General features: G+C 41.8%; 1 protein-coding gene across 1 annotated transcript in view; it reads left to right on the top strand.

Annotated features, from left to right (window-relative positions):
- Nucleotides 1-3,477: 3,477 nt before the first annotated feature.
- LOC150078668 (uncharacterized) overlaps nucleotides 3,478-21,220 on the top strand; it is a 207,181-nt gene continuing 189,438 nt past the window's right edge. The window contains exon 1 of the mRNA XM_090382218.1: nucleotides 3,478-3,499. The gene's annotated coding sequence lies outside the window, so the exon portion shown is untranslated. The remainder of the gene's footprint in view (nucleotides 3,500-21,220) is intronic.

The raw sequence follows: 21,220 nt of genomic DNA, 5'->3' as shown, positions 1-21,220 counted from the left end.
CGTAATTCTGATCATCATAGGTGGTACATCAAGGACAAGGCTACGTCGGTCTGGCACTCTATCCAGTATGTTTATGGACAAACCTGCGACCAGTGATCTGTTTGTCTTTACGTTGTCGCTCTGTATTTATGGTAATCCTGACGATTAGCTAATAAATGGAATTTATTATTTTCCACAGAAGGCTTTTCCACAGGAAATATCCTTGGTTTAAAGCGTTCTGGTCGTCCAGCATCACACCAAAACCATGTGTACATTGTTAAAGAGTTCTGATCGAGATCACCACTAAAATAATCTCGAAAAGGATCTGAGTTTGGCGTTCCACGTTCCTCGGCCTAAAAAAATAATGGAAAAGGATTTGGGATTAAATCTCAAATTGACATTTTTTTAAGTCCGGCTTCGAACCTGTTTCTTCCCGACCTTTCATGGTTGACTCTCTTAACTATTCTGATTTGGCACAACAATCTCTCACCTTGCCAACTTTTTACCATTAGCATTAGTAGAGGCATATGATGCAAGAAAGTAAGCTTATACTGCATCATATAAAATAATAATAACAAAAAGCACACTTCCCATTTCATCCATCCATTCGCTCCAAAAGTTTGTCCAGTCCTTCCTTGAATTTATTTAAGCTATCAACTTCTAAAACTACAGATGGAAGTTTGTTCCAGCAATCAACCACTCGTTAGCTAAAGGCAAATTTCCGCACATCTATTCTACAATTGTGTTTCCTCAATTTGAATTTATGCCCCCTCAGGTGCGCAATCTGAGCAAGAGAAAGAATCCATCAGGTGAGCTTGCTAAGACCATTCAAGGTCTTATACACCTCAATCAGATCACCTCGGAGGTGCCTAATTTCCAGATGCTGCAATTTGCAGGACCTAAGCCTTTCTTGGTAAGAGCAACCCTTGTTCCCCTCACTAATCTCATTGCCCATCTCTGTACTCGTTGCAGCAGCCCTCTGCATCCTTCCTAAAATGAGGCCTCCAGACCTGTTGCAGTACTCAAGGTGTGGCCTGGCCATTGCCTTGTACAAAGGGATAATCACCTCCTTATCCCTGGTAGCAATCGATCCTGCTATCTCTGCTAGTAATCGATCCAGGAATGTTTATTTTCGGTGCAAAGAAAATCCTAATTTTTATGAAGATATTGAGCAGCATCCTCCTCATGTCATAATATGGGCAGCAAATTCAGTTGATCACTTGATAGGGCCATATTTTTTCAATACAATTGTCAATCACACTGCTTATTTGAACATTATTATTATTATTATTATTAATAGCCATATAGTGCAAGGAAGCCTGAGGCTTTTGCTGCACCAGCCAAGAGAGAGAGAGAGAGAGAGAGAGAGAGAGAGAGAGAGAGAGAGAGAGAGAGAGAGAGTCAGAAGTAGAAGGGAATGGATTGGATGTGGATTTTATATGGTGTAGCCTCCTCGAAGTCCAGACTTAATAACATGTGACAATTCGCTTTGGAGCATCGTAAAAAATAAAATCTCTCAACTTTGCCTAACATTTGAAGACCCTAAAACAGTTAACAGGTATTGCTTTTATGACTTCCAACCATCCAGAAGAACACGGGAAAATTTTAAATTTGTGCAGAGAATGGAGTGGAGCATACAGATAACTTCTAACTAGCATGAGGACTTTGTGCCGCTCTGTACGTTATACCAAACATATTAAAATGTGCTTGCGTTAAATTTTTTTTTTGATGTTTTTGGTTTTAGAGAAATTCGAAACCGTTGCTATAAATTTGGTTTTGAATCTATTTGCAAAGCACTTACTCCAGCACTAACTTAACCCGGCCCTAAGTTATATTTACTGTGGCACATTTCTCTTTCTTTTAATAACCTACATTTCTTTGAGTTATTAAAATTTTATGAAATTTGTAATATTCATATTTCTTTGGGTTATTAAAAATTTTATAAAATTTTAATAATCCAAAGAAATATGGATTATTAAAGTTTTATACCCATACACTATGTCGTATGAATATAATATGCTTTCAAAAAGATGATCTCTGAACACATTTTTATTTTTGTTCCAGATTCATTTCAACCCACACTTTTAGTGCTTGGAGTTTTCATAAAAAAAATGTCATTTATTTATTACTGATTTTAAATTAAAAAATTTTATTGTATTTAAAATAAAGCTGAAATTGCCACTTCTATATATATTAGGAAAGTTCAGTACAATTTATTTGAACAAATGATTGTTTCTTTTAAATAATTTTAAGCGAAATTTCCGTTCCAAGTTCAACGAAATGAGTCAATACCCCGAGAAGTTCGTTGTAACGGGATTTCACTGTATAATAAAGGTGAACATGCCTCCTGATAACTAAGTAACTAGTAGAACAACACTATCCACACTGGCTGGTTTTGCAAAATTGTGCATCACAGAGTAATTAACTCGGATTTGTGGAAAACCACAAGAACTGCCTAACAAATTACTATGTCCACACTATTAAAATTAATGTGAACGTTTTAATTTAAATTATTTCGTATTATTTAAAATTATTTTATTATTTAAATTAAATTAATTTTTAAAATTTAAATAAAATTTTTCTGGTTATACTCCGAGACGAACACACGATCAGAAGACACACGTTCACAAGACAGAATATAAAGCACAGCACCTTATTTAGTAGTCATGCGGCCTGGAAGTCACCCAAAGCATTTGTACTTGCGTTGACCACTCGGATACCGCAGCCTTAGTCTCATTGTATTTTGTGAGACCGATTGCCGGTTTTTCTTGCACAATTTATTATTTCTCTGGCACGATTCAAACACGACAAATATTGCAACTGTGGGTGGGTTATATATGTTCAAATACGCTCCTCAGGTGTGCATACTGGCAGAGGAGGGCGGGGGAGAAGAACGGCAGTGTTTGCTGTATCTTTTTTAGCAAATTTGGAAGTTTACGGGTATAACTATAATGAATGATAATATCACATAAATTATTATTATTGTTCACAACCTTCTCCACAAATAATTGGCAACTACAACTGCATAAAAACTAGAGTATGTTCATGGGAGAATGAACGAGGAAACCACCAGTCAAGTTTGCACACCTGAGGTCTAGGAACAGTCTTGTATCGTTTACATGCTCGGTATATAATTATTATTACTTTAGTACATACTTTATTTTTATTTCGAGTTCTTTTAAAATTCTTAGGTCATTTGAAAACACTTTGAACTTTCGAATCATTATTTTATAATTTCACAGTATAATTTTTCAATTTCAGGATAGTTTTCGGCTAGAGTGAAAACGGTAACTCAGAAACATATGAAATTAAAATGTACTTCTTTTTATTATAAACAAAACAGTTACCTTATAGAGTCTAGGTATGTAGCGTTCTCCTTCAAATATGAAATATTATTACTCGTCCCCTGATAGGTTAACTGTCAAGGATTTATCAAATTCAGTGGCGGAATACTTGTAGTACAAGGGAGGATCACGTGATGGATGATTCCTGGAGAGCATACACGTGCTGTGACACAGAGGTAACTGATACTTTGTTGATAACGTTATCTTTTGACTAATGTTATTGCAGAACACTGGTGTTTTGTTTATCGCTATGTAACTGTTGCGCAGGTGACTTGCTTGTGCAAGTGCCGTGGTTCATCTAACAGTTGAACTTGTGTGACATAAGAAGGCGCGAAACTCTAACCTTAAACTGCTTTATAGAAGGTAATAGCATTTAATACAATACCTTTGTTTACGTATTAGTCACAAAATATAACAAACAGGCATGAAATGGAAAAATTTCCCAAACAGAACGCTCGTCAGTATTATCTTGACATTCAGAAAGCAGTTAACGCGTACACGTGACATTACCGATACGTATGACGAACCGGAACGGGTTCTGGCGTACATTCTCCAAGCCTGATAAGAAATACGTTTAACCACGACTATTTCCGATTATGCTTGCCTTTTATTTTCTTCCTTTTTTGTCTCTTTATTTTAGTTATTTTATATTTATTATTTTTTTGTATTATAATAAAGCTCTTGCTTATTAAATATTAAAAACTCGTTGAGATATATGGATAACGAAACAAAAAAAAAAAACAAAAAAAAACAAGATTCTTGAAAATATGCTGTAAACAAGATCGACAGCAAAATTGCAATTTGCATCCAAAGTTAAGCTAATGGTTGTTCATGGTAACAAAATGCGGAGAAGAAAAACAATTTATTTGAACGCCCTGACTAGAAACAACAGCTGGAGCCCTCTTTGATTCAGAGGTCTGGCTAAAAATCTTTACAGATTCTGGCCCAAATACTCTGGCTAAAAATCTTTACAGATTTTTAGCCAGAGTATTTGGGCCAGATTACAACCACAAAGGCTAATAAAACTACAATGTGATGCTCCCATCAGATTGTAGTTTTATTGTAATCAGAATGAATTACTATTACGTTAGAATTAAATATATCATTAAAATATTACAGTAACATATGATAAAGTTGGGGAACTAATTTTGTATCGAAATAGCGGCTTCGTAACGAGTCCTCTTTGTGATATATTTATCTGCAGTCAGTCTGAATTAGAGTGGATTGACAGGAAAGTGTTTTGTGTGTTTCGTCGTATTTTAAAATGAATGATTTGATGAACAGCGAATTTGTATGGAATTTATTTCAAATCAGATACTGTATTTCAAATTTATCATCAAATTATGTAAAGTGCAACAGAAACACACGATACCCCAGGGGCTTACATCTGGTGAATATGGGCTTGGCACACCCAGGGTCCTGAGCTGGATATCATCATTCTTCTTCTTCTTGGTGATTCCTCTCTCTCTCTCTCTCTCTCTCTCTCTCAGGGTAACTTGGAATTTTTTTTTTTTTTTTGGCTGGTGCAGCATAAGCCTCAGGCTTCCCTGCACTATATGGCTAATAATAATAAATAATAAATAAGAGCTTTCGAAGGTGATACAGTACTTGTCTTTAACTTTTAGCTCACATCTTTAAATGAGACTTTTCCCCCGCGGATGATATCAATCAGAAAATAAACTGTTCCAACACTTTTTTATCACCACGATAAATTGTGTATTTTGTAATCCTCGCTGTAGCCTCTTTTTAACTTCAAATATCAATGATTCAATCGCTTGTGTCCGTGATCTATCAGAAATGATCGACGTTTGTATTATTATTATTATTTATTCAAGTAAAGAAGAAGTTACATCTACCCCTACACAGCAAATATTTGCGAGGAGGATAAATATAACAATAACAGATTAACAATATAGACATTGATATAAAGGATACAGCTCAAATTTATTACAGCAGGCTAAGACAATATTCAGGATAAATTTTCTAAATAAATTCAGCATCCCTCGAAGCACAGTGCGGGAGAGTAGGCAAGTTATAGAAGGCTGTCCGGAACAGGAAAGGAGTGCAGTTTGTCCACAGACACAGAAGCCTATGGAGAGCGGAGGAAACTTTAAACTACTGAATACGGCGCTGTTTCTTGTATTCTGTCTATCTTGTGAACTCCTCTGACCGTTTGGTCGTCCTGGAGTATAAACAGAAAATTTATTTAGTAGGCTGCCGTAGCCTAGTGGTCAGGCGCGCGGGTGCATAAGTACACGTGCCTTGAGTACCGGGGTTCAAGCCCGTGACTGCTGAATACGGTGCTGTTTCTTGTATTCTGTCTATATTGTGAACTCCTCTGACCGTTTGGTCGTCCCGGAGTATAAACAGAAAATTTATTTATTTATTTTAAAATTGCAGAATTGCGTAGGTATCTGCAAAGACTTTTGATCTATATGTCTTGTCGACGCAAATCACCTCAGGGTTATATTTAGGTCGTTCAGGAGACCAATCGTGTTTGCTGGAAACATATGACTGAGCGAGCTGATTTGGTTGAGGGCAGGTCGGTTCCTAGATGTTTGATGATTAGTTGCTCTTCTGTTATCTTTGAGTAGAATGACGAGCTTATTGATGATGGGAGCATCAAGTCTACCCCAAATAAGCTTGGAGAGGGTCATTATATTGCGAGTAGTGATTATTTGTTTCCAAGGGGTCATTCCATGCAGTGAGTGTAGTATAGCCCTAGAGATAGTAAAGGGATGTCCTGAAGACCTATTGAAGGATCGCAGCAGCCAATACTCAAGCCCCAAGAACTGCTGCAGGTAGGTTGGGGGAGCGGAGGACCAGATTTCCGACGCGTAGAGAGCCACGGGAACAACACGTTTGGATAAATTTAGATATTAGCTTCTTATTGCTATAACCAACCAGTTCCTGACAAACAGACCAAAGGGCTGCATAGAATTTGTTTCTTGCTTTGAAGTGACTCAGAAAAGACAGATTCGAATCCCAAACCAAACCGAGGTCCCTGTGAGAGTTGACTAACTTGAATTGATGTCCGTTTATAGAGACATACATTGGGATTATTCTTTTCTTCTTTGTGAACATCATCCGGGCAGATTTTTCGGCATTTAGCTCGAGACCGATGTAATGCAAAAAGTTGCTTACCTCATTTATTTGGTTTATTGCAGCTCTTTGGCTGAGAGCGCTTGTTCTGGCTGATCAGAATGAATAAAGAGCTTCAAATCATCGGCGTACGAGATCATGTTTTTGAAATTAGCCAGCAGAGGTTCTAAAGCAGCTGAAAACAGTGCTGCTGACAAAACGCTGATCTGTGGTACCCCTCTAATAATTGAGACTGCAACGCGACACGAAGCCCAGACAATACTGGACAACCCAAAAATTTCCACCATGGGACTCACAGCTGAGACACCCAAAAAGAAAGGCCCAGCAATTATTGTTTTCGGCATCAATAAAAACCTCAAACCGGAACAAGTGGCTGACGAAATCTATTGTAGAAACCTTCAAGGTGAAAGCGAATTTACCAGCATAGAAGATGCAATACAACCAAAGTATCAGACCAAAGGAGAATCCTCCCAAAATGTAAACTGGGTCATTGACCTCTCGGCACAAGCTTGGCAAGTAATTAAGCAGCAGGACAGGGTGTACCTCGAGTGGACCTGCCATAGGTTCAAAGAACACATAGTCGTCCCAAAGTGCTTTCGCTGTTGCAGGTTCGGCCATACTACACACACATGTACACAGGTCGATTCCACGTGTGGACACTGTGCCCAGAAAGGGCATAACTTTAACACCTGCCCTAACAAAACTGAAGAACCGGTTTGCGCCAACTGTAAACTAGCAAAAATGGATTACAAGCATTCGATAAGGGATAACAAGTGCCCGGTTTATCTGAAAGCAAGAAGCACACAACAACAAAGAATCAACTATGGCCCCATATAAGACATATAACTGTAACATCATGAAATTTATGCAGCTAAATGCTCAGCGAGCGCGTGCAGTCGTGGACCAAATAAGAATAAAGGCTGACGAAGACAATACAGACGTCCTGTTCATCCAAGAGCCCTATACAAATGCAAGAAAAATCAGGGGATATCCGCTTACGTACAAAATTATACAATCAGAAGAAGACACTCCGTGGGCGGTTATCCTTGTTCGGAACCCGCACATAACTGCCACCAAAATCCACATCCTCTGTACCCCATGGGCGGTGTGCGCCCAGCTTATAGGACCTATGGGATCGTTCCACGTCATCTCATTGTATTGTCGTCCAGGCGAAGATATAGCCCCTGCCATCAGGTATCTGCAAGCAGTCCAAGCCCTCCTCTCAGATGGGAAGATTATTCTCTGTGCCGACGTTATTGCCGTTCTGCAATGTGGCACAGCAACTCGGTAGATCGCCCGGGCAATCACAACGGCCGGCAACTCGAGAACTTTCTCGCTACTTCCTCTCTTGTAAACCTTAACAAGCCTAACCCCTCTGCAGACAGTAAAAGAACGAGAAAGACCATTGTATTCTACAAGGAGCCGTCTTTCCTAACTAACTGCAAAGTTAGTTAGGTGCAAAGTGTGGACCCTTTTTTGGTATAAATAATATTAATACGCTCGAAAGGGTTCAAAAATCTCTCATCAGATTATAAATCAGATTTAGACTATTTTATGTTTAAATATAAAGATTGGTGTAAAATTTTTAACCTTCCCATGTTAAGTGTTAGAAGGAATATGTTTGACTACTTCCTTCTACATTCGATTATTCAAGGCAAAATAGATGCTCCATTGCTACTCTCGTGTATTAATTTCAATTGTCCACCTAGGCTTTTGAGAGAACATAAATTATTTCACATCTCCAAATTTAGGACAAATCATCTTAAAATTGAATTTTTCAACAGAATAGCTGCATTATTAAATGAAAATAAAATTGATATTTTTATTAATAAAACTAGTGTTAAAAATGAATATCACAAACTGTTGTTTTAGCCCATTCATTGTATTAATTCTTTATATTTTAACTTTACTGAAGTTTATTTGTATTACTTTTATTTTGATATGTTATTATTATATTTCAAACTGTTTTTCACAAATGTAAGGCTTTTTGCTGTTTTTTGTGATTAATAGAAAAAAAAAATTAGTACTAGTACATTGGTGTGCAAAACTTAAGGACCAACGCTATTTCTGAAGGTTACAACCACAAAAAATTTTTACTTAAGGTACGCTTTACTGATGAGAGTAGATTCAGTTTCAGCAGCGATTCTGGACGTCAGCTAATCTGGAGAAAAGTTGGCACACGGTATCACCCCACAAACATCACTGAAAGGGATCGATATGGCGGTCGAGGTGTTCTCGTCTGGGGATGCGTTATCTTGGATGGACATACACAACTCCAGATACCGGAAGGCGGTACTGTACTGAGGTAATCCTTCCCCATGTGCGTCTGTTCCGAGGTGCCATTGGCCCCGACTTCGTGTTTATGCATTATAACGTCACACCCCATCACATTGCAGCTGTTAATATGCTTTTGGAAAGTGAGAACATTGTTTGTATGGATTGGCCTGTCCGTTCCATCGGTCTAAATCCCATCGAATACATATGGGACGCTCTGGGAAGACGCCTAGGCGTTCACACCCACCAGAAAATGTTCACCAGCTGAAGATGGCGCTGACAGAGGAATGGACGATGTTACCGCAAGAACTTTTCAACATTTTTTTAACTATGGACACGCGATGCAAAGCCTGCATCGACATTAGGGGTGGCCACATCTCCTACTGAGGACCACCTCTTCCCTTTGTTCCACCTTTGGCAGTGATATATCTGTATCATGGCAGCCAGTGCTATCTTGCCATTTTTGAATAAAGTCCCTCTGTACCGTTTTGTTTCCATTGTTGTGTCGGTGTTGTTTCCTTCATCATTTCTGTACCTCACGAGGTTCCTTTGGTACGAGGTACCTCACACTTTTCCTATATTCAGGCCACTCGTATGAGAAGCTACAGGTGAAAACCTGACTGGTCCTTAAATTTTGCACACCAGTGTGTTAATAGTGACAAATTATGGAAGAAAATAAGCTTATATAGCGTTAGCCAAAAAAAAAAAAAAAAAATCTGTTTCACCTATTCATCCCCTCAATATTAGTTTGTCTAGTTCTTCCTTGAATTTATTCAAACTGTCCGCTTAATCAAGAATGGATGAAAGCCTGTTCCAGCAACCAACCACCCGTTGGTTGAAGACAAACTTCTGCACATCTATTCTGCAACCATCCTTCCTCAATTTGAATTTATGCCCCCTAATGTGAATAGTTTGAGCAAAAAGGAAGAATCCCATCAGCACTGAGTTTTCTCAAGCCATTCAAAGCCTTAAACACCTCAATGAGATCACTTCGCAGGTTCCTAGTCTCCAGACGCTGCAGTTTGTAGAGCTGAATCCTTTCTTGGTAAGAGCACCTTTTTGTTCCCCTTCTCTGTACTCATTCCAGCAGCTCTGCATCCTTAACCCTAATTTTTCTCCCCACCCACTTTCAGCTTTTGGGATATGTTAATTTTGTACAAATAATAGTATAGTGAAGTAGTGACAGATGATGCTCCAAGGAAGCAAACTTAAACAGCACCAGGAAAAAAAAAACGAACTAACCACAATAAAAATAAATTATCTTGTTTATACTCCGGCACGCCCACCAGAGTTTACAATAAATCAGCAATACAAATATTAAGCGTATTTAACAATCACGGGCCTGAACCCCGGTCCACTCAAAGAGTGCGTAGTATTGCACTCCCGCCCCTGACCACTCGGTTACGTCAATAGTTCCCTCTAATTTTTTTCTCATTGTGCAATATTATAGTGTGCTAGTTTTTTCTATTTTTCTAATTCTAATTTTTTTTCAGTGCTCTCATCACCATCATTAATGGTGACTACAGCAGGGAGGAAATAATTGATTAAAATCATTAACGATCGTAATAAATTTAATAACAGTTAATTATGAATATGAAATTAGCTTTAAGAAAACTTCTCTTGACAGTTTTAACAAATTTTAAAAACTACAGAGTGGACATTCGGAAAATAATCCTTATATGTCTCGTAATACAACCTTTCACTGACAGTAAGACAATGCGATTTCTAATTGTTGATTGTTACAAGTAGGGTGACCAACCGTCCCTAATTTTGCGGGACATCCTGATTTTAGGCTCTCTGTAGAGGCGTCCCGAAAGAACGCTGGCGGGACGCCATTTTTCCCGATTTATCACATATTTATAGTAAAAAATAATAGAAGGCTATGTTCCGTTGATTGTTTGATGTTGACCTAATAATGAATAAACATTTTACTTACCTACCTACATGTATCTAATTTATTCGACCTACCTATTTTAAAAATTAATATGTCAAGATATACCTATACACCAAAACATTATGACCAGCGAGTCGTTATGCAAATCGAAGCAATTGCAGCTGAACTATGGCGCGTGCGTGGGTCGGGACACGGTATAAAAAACACCTGATACCGAGCTCTGTTAATTAGTGTTACTCTTGTTCTTCAGGTGGAAAAAGCAGCGGACTTAAGCGAGTTTGACAAAGGCCAAATTGTAATGGCCAGACGACTGGGTCAGAGCATATTCGAAACGGCACGGTTAGTGGGATGCTCACCGTCAGCCGTGGTAAGTACCTACCGAAAGTGGTCCGAAGAGGGGGAACCCACGAACCGCCGGCGAGGTGTTGGACGACCACGGCTCATCGATTCTCGAGGTGGACGAAGGCTCTACCGGATCCCGGATGGTATGTGGCAACACAAGGGCGACTGTGGCGCAACTCGCCGGTAATTGGAATGCTAGTAACGGGAGTAATGTGTCACAACACACGGTACATCGAACCCTGCTGAAAATGGGGCTGTGTAGCCGCAGGCCGCTACGAGTGTCCATGCTAACCACGGTTCACGGGCGACAGTGCCTACAATGGGCACGCGAGCATCGAAACTGGACATTGAGTGATTGGAAGAAGGTCGTCTGGTCCGATGAATCCCGTTTCCTGTTGCACTAAGTGGAAGGCCGGGTACGTGTGCGTCGTTTACCTGGGGAAGTGATGGCGCCTGGATTCACCGTAGTACGAAACAAGCCGGTGGCGGCTTGTTTCGTACTACGGTGAATAACAGTAGTACGAAACAAGCGGTGTCATGCTTTGGGCGTTGGGATACCCTGGATCCAGTCATCTATGTGCCGTGCACTCTGACGTCTACCATCTACCTAAACATCAGATATAGAACCAACTCAGTAGAATCCCGATGATAAAAACATCACTAAACCGCTTCAGTTAATAAGGCAAATTGGGAAACTTTCAAGGAAAAACTCACTGCTGAGGTTGGGGAGTACTACCAGACTGCGAGCCAACCCAGAGAGACAAATTACCTGCAAAGAAAAGTAACTGAAATCATCACAAAAGTTAGCAAACAGGCGATGAAAAATAAAACCCCAAAGCCAGGCGCCATGCCCTGGTGGATCCCCCCCCCCGACATTGAAAACTTGAGAAGACAAGTATGGCGCCTCCATAGCCAGGTGGGCAGGAGCAGCAGTGCTTAGCACATGCTTCTTGATTAGACCGGGGTTCGAGCCCGTGATCACCAAATACAGAGGATGCAGAAAGGTCAGGGAATGACCACCGCATATCCCCGGAGCAATATGGCCTTAGTTGCTAATGCTCCTAAAAACCAAATAACAAACAACAACAAACAAGAGAAGTAATAAGACAACGAAAGGACTTCCAACGGGCTCGGCAATCTTGGCCGGCCGCTGAGGTCGCAGCCATGAGGGACAGGTAGAAAGACTCAAGGAATCGATACACCAAATTAATAAAGGACACCAAGTGAAAAACTTGGGAAAATCTTGTTTCCACAGTAGGGAATGCTGACCCCTGGGGAATGGTTTATAAAGTAGCCACTAACAGACACCCCAGAGGAGAAGTCGCCATCTCGGACACCAGATGCCGTCAAACGCCATCTGGTGGCCGAGCGTCCTCCCAAGACTTAGGCGGGCTGGAGTTCCTCTAAACCTTTATAACACAATCAGGTGTTACCTTAAACAGAGAACGATCAAAGTATATGCATCGTATAGGAAGCTAACCAGACAAATCCACAGGGGGTGCCCGCAGGGCTCTGTCCTAGGACCCCTGTTATGGAATATGGTTTTAGATGAATTCCTGGCCCTTGGTATTGGTGAAGTCGGCGCCCAGGCCTTCGCCGATGATTTGATACTAACTGTTACTGCTGACTCACGAGCGCAGATCGAAGAAAAAGCCAACCACGCGATAGGAATTTTGCAAAACTGGGCTACAATCCATTGCCTGAGGATTTCACTATGTAAGACCTGCTCGGAACTCCTGAAGGGCAGACTCGACCTTGCCAGACCACCCAAGTGAAAATCCAACGCACCACAATAAAACTTGCTACAGAATTCAAATATCTCGGAATCATCGTTGACAAAAATCTGTCTTTCCAGCCCCATCTAATGTACATTAAACAAAAGATATGGAAATATTCTGCATTGGTCACAAGAGTGACCAGGAGGGACTGGAGGCTAAACAAGTGGACCCTGTCCCTCTACTACAAATCTACCTTCATCCTGTCATCACATATGCTTCACCAGTTCGGTACAAAAAGGTAACCACAGTGGTAAATAGAAGAACCTTGGACAGTATCCAGCGGTCAATAATTCTGACAATCACACCAGCTGTCTCGATAGTCAGCACTCCAGGTTCTAGCGGGAGTCCTCGCGCTGGATTTGGAAATCATTAGATGCACCCTGAATATGGCAAAAAAAAAAAATACCGTGTACTGTCCTGAACTACACGTTGGATCTCGTCAATAATAGGAAGCTTGAAAAAAACCAGACTAATCGACCACCTCCAACAGGAATAGCAGGATCGGTGGTCAGAGTCCACTAAAGGGGAAATCAACAAGAAGTCCTCTCGAGCGTAAAGAGAGTCTTTCCAAAACCCCTGAGTTGGTTCCAACCGGGGCTCCACGTCATCTTTCTGCTCACAGGGCACGGGCCATTTAATGCAAAACTATCTAGCTTCCGAATCACTGAGGATCCCCGTTGCCTCTGTGGCCGCGAGGAGACATGGCAACATCTCATGTATGACTGCGACCACTATGAGGACCTACGATGCATGCTCACCACTACTATTACCTGCTTCCCGAACAAGGAACAGCATCTTCTCGACTCGGAACATGAATACAAATCCCTTACCATTTTTGCACAGAAACTCTTTGCTAGAAGGAGAGCACTTATAGCAAACCACCATGCACAGCACCCGGAAGCTGATGAAGAATCACAAAACTAGGACTGGAGAAAACTGGAATACACAAGAAAACTCTACCAAAATAACCTACAGCCAAGAACATAACCATCATTTAGCCTTGTTTACGAGGGAACTGACAACCAGGAAGACCTACGTCTGAACCAGACAAACTGACACAGGACTTGACATGAACTGGATACAAATTATTCGCACTGGACCACTATGTGGATGGCTAAACCAAATGGCCAACGCACGAACTAAGAAAATGATATCACCAGGACCCAAGGCAGCATCCTCATAACATGCACACTGGGCGACCTGAACAGGTTACATGACCAACCATAGGACGAGATTGCCTCATGTATGACCTTACAACTGGATTTGACTCCTACATTGAACATGATCACCAGCGAAGATCCGGTTCGGTTCGCTTGGACTCTTCACTTGCTCTCTACTGCCAATGCCTGATGGCGATCTGTACCGGGCACCCTTGCCGGGTACCTTTACTCCCTTTCCCCTGGCGGTGAGGAGGAGACAGTCTTCTCTCCTCCCCTGCCAACCCTTATTCTTCTCCTGGTGGGGCAAGGGCCTGCCTCACTGAACATCCTAGGGTCGCCTTCTCCATCGTTCCCATACTTCTGTCTTTTCCCCCAGCCTTCAGTCTCCCCCCTACTCTGCCTAATATGCCAGCGTATAACCTCACACAAACTGCAAAAACTTAACTTCGTCCAAATTAAACCGCATAAACCTCAATTGGCTTTTATAATTCCAGCGCAAACTCTTACCGTTTTTTGTTTTTTTTTATGGCCCTAGTCACTGAAATCTCAGGAAACTAGGTGGCACAGCCTGCCAGAGTAAAATTTCATTCTGCGTACCTGATCTGCCTCCATGAAGACAAGTGTGGGCAATGTTAGGCCTCAGTAGGGGTCCAGCGGCTAAACGGCCAGATGAACAACGATACACAACACTACACATATACAAAAACCACACACTTTTAAATCTCTGGCCTTCCCAGTGAACTGGTACACCAACAATGAAAGCAATGCAGAGATGTGGGAAACCCCTGGTGTCGCTAGACATCAATACACTTTACACTTTACACTTACCTAAACATCATTCTGGCGAACCTCTTCAAAACAATAAGATCATACCTGTCGCAAAGGAATATCAGTGTTATTGCACCCTGTAGAAGATTGACCAGCCCTATCTGCAGGGGCTCTCCCCCAGGGCTCAGTTTTGGGGCCGCTCCTGGGGAAATGGTCCTTGACGAATTCCTCGTCCTTGATCTTGGGGATGTCTGCTCCCAGGCCTTTGCTGACGACCTTATTTTGACGGTTGCCGCTGACAGCAGAGCCCAGTTGGAAGGCTAGGCAAACCAGGCCCTGACTACCCTAAAAGCTTGGGCCGAAACCCATCATCGGACAAAACCTCCTCAGTCGTGCTTAGTGGATCCCTGGACCTCAGCCGGCCCCAACAAATAAAAATAGAAAACAGAACTGCCAGGTTGAAGACTCAACTGAAATACCTGGGAGTTATTCTGGATTCAAACCTTTCCTTCAACTATATTAGAACTTGAACTATATTAGAGCCAAAATCAGGAAGTATTCTGCACTGGTAACGAGACGGGATTGGGGGGCTTAGCAAGCGCACCTTATCTCTATACTACAAAACGACATTCCTACCAGCAATAACCTATGCCTCTCTGATTTGGTTTCGTGAAACTATAATGGCTGTCAACTGGCGAACCTTGGATGCCACCCAAAGGACAATACTACTCACCATCACCCGTGCTTGCCATACCACCAGTACAAACGCTCTCCAGGATCTGGCAGGGCCCCTCCCCCTGGATCTGGAAATCACCCGCTGTAGTATTTCCTACAACATTGCCCAAGGACTACCCTGCACCTTCATGAACTTTACAGTGGACTTAACCCCAAAGCGGGAAAAACCAGACTCCAAAGACATCTGCAGCAGGCATGGCAAGACCAGTGGTCGACAACAACTAAGGGAGAAATCACGAAAAAGTTCCTACCCAACATTGACAGGGTGATCCTGAGTCCCCAACATGGTTCAAATCCGGCCTCTACACGACCTACCTGCTAACAGGTCATGGAGCATTCAATGAAAAACTGAACACCTTTAGGATCCTGGACTACCCACGCTGCATTTGTAGCGAGGCTGAAACGTGGACTCACAACTTGCATGACTGTACACACTACAAAGACTTCCATTGTAGGCTAATAAAAGAAATCACTTACCTCCTGAGGAACCAAGAGATGCATCTACTGAACTCACTGGAGGAATATAAGGCCCTGACCAAATATGCGCAAGAACTGTTGACCAGATGCAGAACCCTAAACGCAATCCATAGGGAACAGTAACTAGATCCTTCTGAGCCAACACCTAGGCTTTTGACAGAGACAAAACTAAACGACAAATCCACACCAAGCACATACCACTTGCCTGCACCTGAAAGAACAAACCTGGACGGGTCGACAACCCATGCTTGAATAAATCCCTGAAGAGACACAGACTAAATGACAGACTCAACCTTACACTTTGGACGGTCTTGTACCCAAGAGTTGCATTGGATAGAAGCCTACCTGGATTGGACATTTCTTTGATCATGACTGCAGCTCTGCTGCCACATTGCCAGGAAAGGTGGAAAGTCCAGATCGCCTGCTGGCGATCTGGACTTTCCACCTTTCCTGGCCCACTTTCTTTCCCTATCCTGGCAGGGAGCGGGGGGGACGGCCTCCACATCTCCTCCCCTACCCGCTGCCCCATATTTTCCTTCAATAGAGAAGAAGACCCCAGATATGTCATTGGGCATGCCCAATGACATACCTGGGGTCTTCTTCTCTATTGACCCCCATATTTCTATCTTTTTCCCCCCAGCCTTCAGCTCTCTCTCTCTCTCCCCCCTCCACTACTTCTAAACACTACAGCGTATACCCCACACAACACAACCAATATTTAAATTCAAAATTAAACTGCTTTGCCGTGCATCACTTTTCAGCCCTATACATCCATATTTAACTACATAAAAATTTCTTGCCCGACCCATTTAGGCATATAGAAAATATCATTTCAGCGTATACCCCTCGCAAACTTCTAAATTATTCTGACAAACTGCGAGCACTTTTTTTTTTTTTTTTTTTTTAGGTCCTAGCCACTGAAATCCCAGGGAAAGTAGGTGGCAGGACCTGCCAGAGTACTGTATATTAGAGGTAACACTCGGCTGGCCTCTCCGTGGCACAGTATGGGAACGTCCGGTTCCATTAGGGGCCCGCCGTTAACATGCTACATACCACGACCCATATACTTTTAAATCCCCATAGCCGTTAGACCCAAATATACCTATACCTAAACATCATTGCTGACCAAGTACACCCTTTCATGGCAACGGTCTTCATCCCTTGGCGGTGTCGTCTTTCAACAGAATAATGCGCCATGCCACACCGCCCGGATTATTCGAGACTGGTTCGCGGAAAATGAGGACGACTTCCAGGTATTGCTCTGGCCTCCAAATTCTCCAGACTTCAATCCCATCGAGCATCTGTGGTTTGTGTTGGCACAGCAACTCCGATCAGCGGCGTCTCAACCACGGACCTTACGGGAGTTAAAGGACCTATTAGTTATGTGTTGGTACCAGATACCACAAGACACATTTAGAAATCTTGTAGCATCCATGCCTCACCAGTACGAACTGTTTTGGCTGCATGGAGGCTCAACTTCATATTAAGTAGGTAGTCATCATGTTTTGGCTCATTGGTCTATATGTATAATAACCAAGAAGGGACATGTACATAGGTTAATATTACAAGCTATTTTTTAATCTGATGTACCAATGAAAAAACCCCGATTTTTTTGGTTGTGTCCCGTTAAGGTCAATATCCCGAAATTGGCTGATCAAGATTTGGTCACCCTAGTTACAAGGTACAATTTCCTCCCGAAAAATAATTTATTTGAAATATTTGTGTTATGGGTCTTCTGAATTTTCCAGCACATAACATTCTTAACAGATATAAAACAATTTGTATTCCAGTAACACAAATATGCGAACTCCTCATGAGAAGGAGACCTGGCAGGTTAGGATCTGGATACATCCATATTTGATCGCATTCCAGAAGTCACGATAAAAAATATTACTAGGCCACACTTCCAAAACTGCTGTGTGTCCGTCCAGTTTAGCGAATCCCTGCTAACCACTTACGACCATCGTCTCAAATAAACTGTCTGCCTCTTCCTTAAATCCATTCAAACTGCCGACTTCCACAACGCAATGAAGAAGCTTATTCCGACAATTAATCACTCTCGTACTAAAAATAAACCCTTACGCATCCATTCCACAACCGTTCCCTTCCAATTCAAATCCATGTCTCCCTATGTACCCTGTCCGAGAAAGGGCAAGGACGCTATCAACATTCAGTTCATTCGATCCATCTGAAGACAAACTATGTGTTGGTACCAGACACCAATCAGTTCTCCCCCTGAAAGCGTTCAGTCTCCAGGTGTTGTAATCCGCAGAATTGAATCCCTTCCCAGTAAGAGCACCCTTGTGTGTGTGTGTCTGTCCTTTAGCAGTCAAGCCGTTCCTCCCCGGATCAGCTCCAAAACACCAGCATCACTCCTAAAATGAGGCTTCCAGACTTGCTTGCAGCACTCAAGATGCGGCCCAACCACGGCTCCGCACAAAACATTCTGTGGGAAAAAACCTTGCTCTCTACGCTGAGACCGACTAACTCAGCTACGGAATGAAAAAAGCCCACTAAAGTTCCTCGCATCATCGACGGGATTCGAACTCGGGTCTTTTCCACCTAGTGTACAGAGGACAGTGACGATACCACTGTGTTCCCCGCGCAGACCATGTCAGCCTACAATTATCCATAGCTTTCCTTTGCTCAATAAGCTGGAATTTAGTAATCGTTAAAATTAAGAAATTAAAGTTGTATTTCATTTTCCACAAAATCCGACACCGTTTTTATAAATACTGTTAGAACGAAAGTGAGCAACATCTCTTATTATTACTTTTATTGCTCTTATATTCTCGAGGTCGAACCCCCTGATTGGGGGTTCGACCTCGAGAATATAAGAGCAATAATAATAATAAAGTCTCGTGGTCGAACTATAATAATAATAATAATAATAATAAAGTCTCGAGGTCGCAATTGCTACCAAGTACACAGTGTAGTTGTTGTTATATCTGATGTTAGCATTAGCATTAGCATTAGTAGAGGCATATGATGCAAGAAAGCAAGCTTATTCAGCATCAGCCAAAAAAAAAAAAAAAAAAAACCCTCTCCCATTTCACCCCTCCGTTCGTTCGAAATACCTGTCCAGTTGAGCTTTAAATTTGTTTAGGCTATCAACTTCAACAACAAGTGATGGAAGTCGGTTCCACCAACCAACCACCCGCTGGCCAAAGGCAAATTTCCGCACATCTATCCGACATCCGTCCTTCCTCAATTTGAATTTATGCCCTCTGAGGTGATTATTCTGAGAAAGATGAAGAATCCCATTGGCATTGAGCATGCTCAAACCATTCAAAGCCTTATACACCTCTATCAGATCACCTCGCCGATGCCTAGTCTCCAGACTCTGTAATTTGCAAAACTTAAGCCTTTCTTCGTAAGAGCAACCCTTTGTTCCATTTACTAATCTTGTTGCCCTTCTCTGTACCCGTTCCAGCAGCTCTACATCCTTCTTGAAATGAGGCCTCCAGACCTGTATACAGTACTCAAGATGTGGCCTAACCATTGCCTTATACAAGGGAATAATCACCTCCTTATCCCTGCTAGAAAAATTCATGTATATCATTGACAAGACACCATGAGCTACTCTTGCAGCTCGTCTGCACTGCTCAGAGAACTTCATATCTGCCTGCACAATTACCCCCAGGTCCCTTTCATTCTCCACCACTGTCAGTGTAGTACCGCAGAGTTGATACATTGCTCTGGGGTTACTGTTACCCATATGTAGTACTTTACATTTGTCAATGTTAAACTTCATTTGCCACCTCTCAGCCCATCTGTTCAACCTTGCCAGATCCTGTTGCAGCAGCATAGCGTCAGTAGTGTCCTTAACGACCCTGCCAACCTTTGTATCATCTGCAAACTTAGACATTAAACTTGATATCCCATCATCAATATCATTCATAAACACCGAAAACAACAATGGACCCAACACTGAACCTTGAGGAACTCCACTAATAACATTAGTCCACGTTGAGCAGTGTCCATTGATTACCACTCTCTGTCTTCTGCCACTCAACCATCCCCTTATCCATAGCAGCAATTTGCCTCCAATGCCACACTGCTCCAATTTGTGCAGCAGTCTTCCATGTGCAACAGTATCAAAAGCCTTTCTAAGATCCAAATATATAATATCAAAGTTATTCCCTGCATCCAGTTCTTTTGTGACTACATCATAGTATCCAATCGAATTGGTCAGGCAAGACCTGCCCTTAACAAAACCATGCTGCGTCTGAGCTATAACTGAATTCTTGTCTAGATGATCCTGCAGTGCTTCTTTAACCAGTGCCTCCATTAATTTACCTGGAACAGAAGTTAAACTAACAGGTCTATAATTACTTGTGTCAGCCTTTGATCCTCCTTTGTGAATTGGGGTTACATTTGCACATCTCCAGTCTATGGGTACCTCCCCTGAGTCCAAAGAAGCTCTCATAATTATGGCTAGGGGTTTGCATACTTCCTTTGCTGCCTCCTTTAATATAACTGGATAGATCCCATCCACCCCAGGTGCCTTTTTTATGTTTATCCTCAACAATCTCTCCTCCACTTTCCTCTCAGTTATTACAAAATCATCCAGCTCACTGCCAATGTTTACTTTACCTACATCATTCTCCTTCCTGAATAACTCCTCATGCGTGAATGTAGATGCAAAATACTCCTGAGCAGGATCCTCAACTGTTGAACCATCAATATCCAGTGGACCAATCTGATTCATCCCTTTCCTTCTTGAGTTTAAATATGTAAAGAACTCTTTTCTGTTTTTCTTTGCATCCTTTGCCAAGGATTTTTCGTAGTCTGCCTTTGCCTGCCTAATCTCCTTTGTGACTTGGTTACAGACCAACTTATATCTATCATAGGCTTCCATGTCACCCATTAATTTGTATGTATCCCATGCATTTTTCTTCTCTGCCACATGTCTCATTAGTCCATCTGACAACCATTTAGGCCTAAACCTTGAACAATAGTTCTTAGTTGGTATGTAAAGCCTGGTAGCCACCAAGATTAGTTCCTTGAATGCTTCCCATTTTGAGTTTGCTGTTGGTAACATCATCAGTTGGTCCCACTGTATAGAATTTAAATACTGTCTCAGACCATCATAGTCGCCTTTACGAAAACAAAAACCCTTCCCTTTACCTCTGATGGTAGTACCTCCTTGAGTAAATCCCACTTCAACACACTGTGATCACTGCCACCTAGTGGTTCATTTATCTGCAGGTTCTTAATGCATGAAGAATCACTACTGATAATCAGATCAAGAGTATTGCTCCCTCTTGTTGCCTCACGAACATGCTGATGTAGAAAACAATCATCCAATAAATCCACAAAAGCCTTGCTACTGTGCGAGTGACCAACCCACAAATTACTGTTGTT

Source organism: Mastigoproctus giganteus, chromosome 10, assembly GCF_048544385.1.
Source record: "Mastigoproctus giganteus isolate SK-2022 chromosome 10, ASM4854438v1, whole genome shotgun sequence".
In the NCBI taxonomy this organism is placed as follows: Eukaryota; Metazoa; Arthropoda; class Arachnida; order Uropygi; family Thelyphonidae; genus Mastigoproctus; species Mastigoproctus giganteus.
This window is presented reverse-complemented; position numbering and strand designations above follow the sequence as displayed.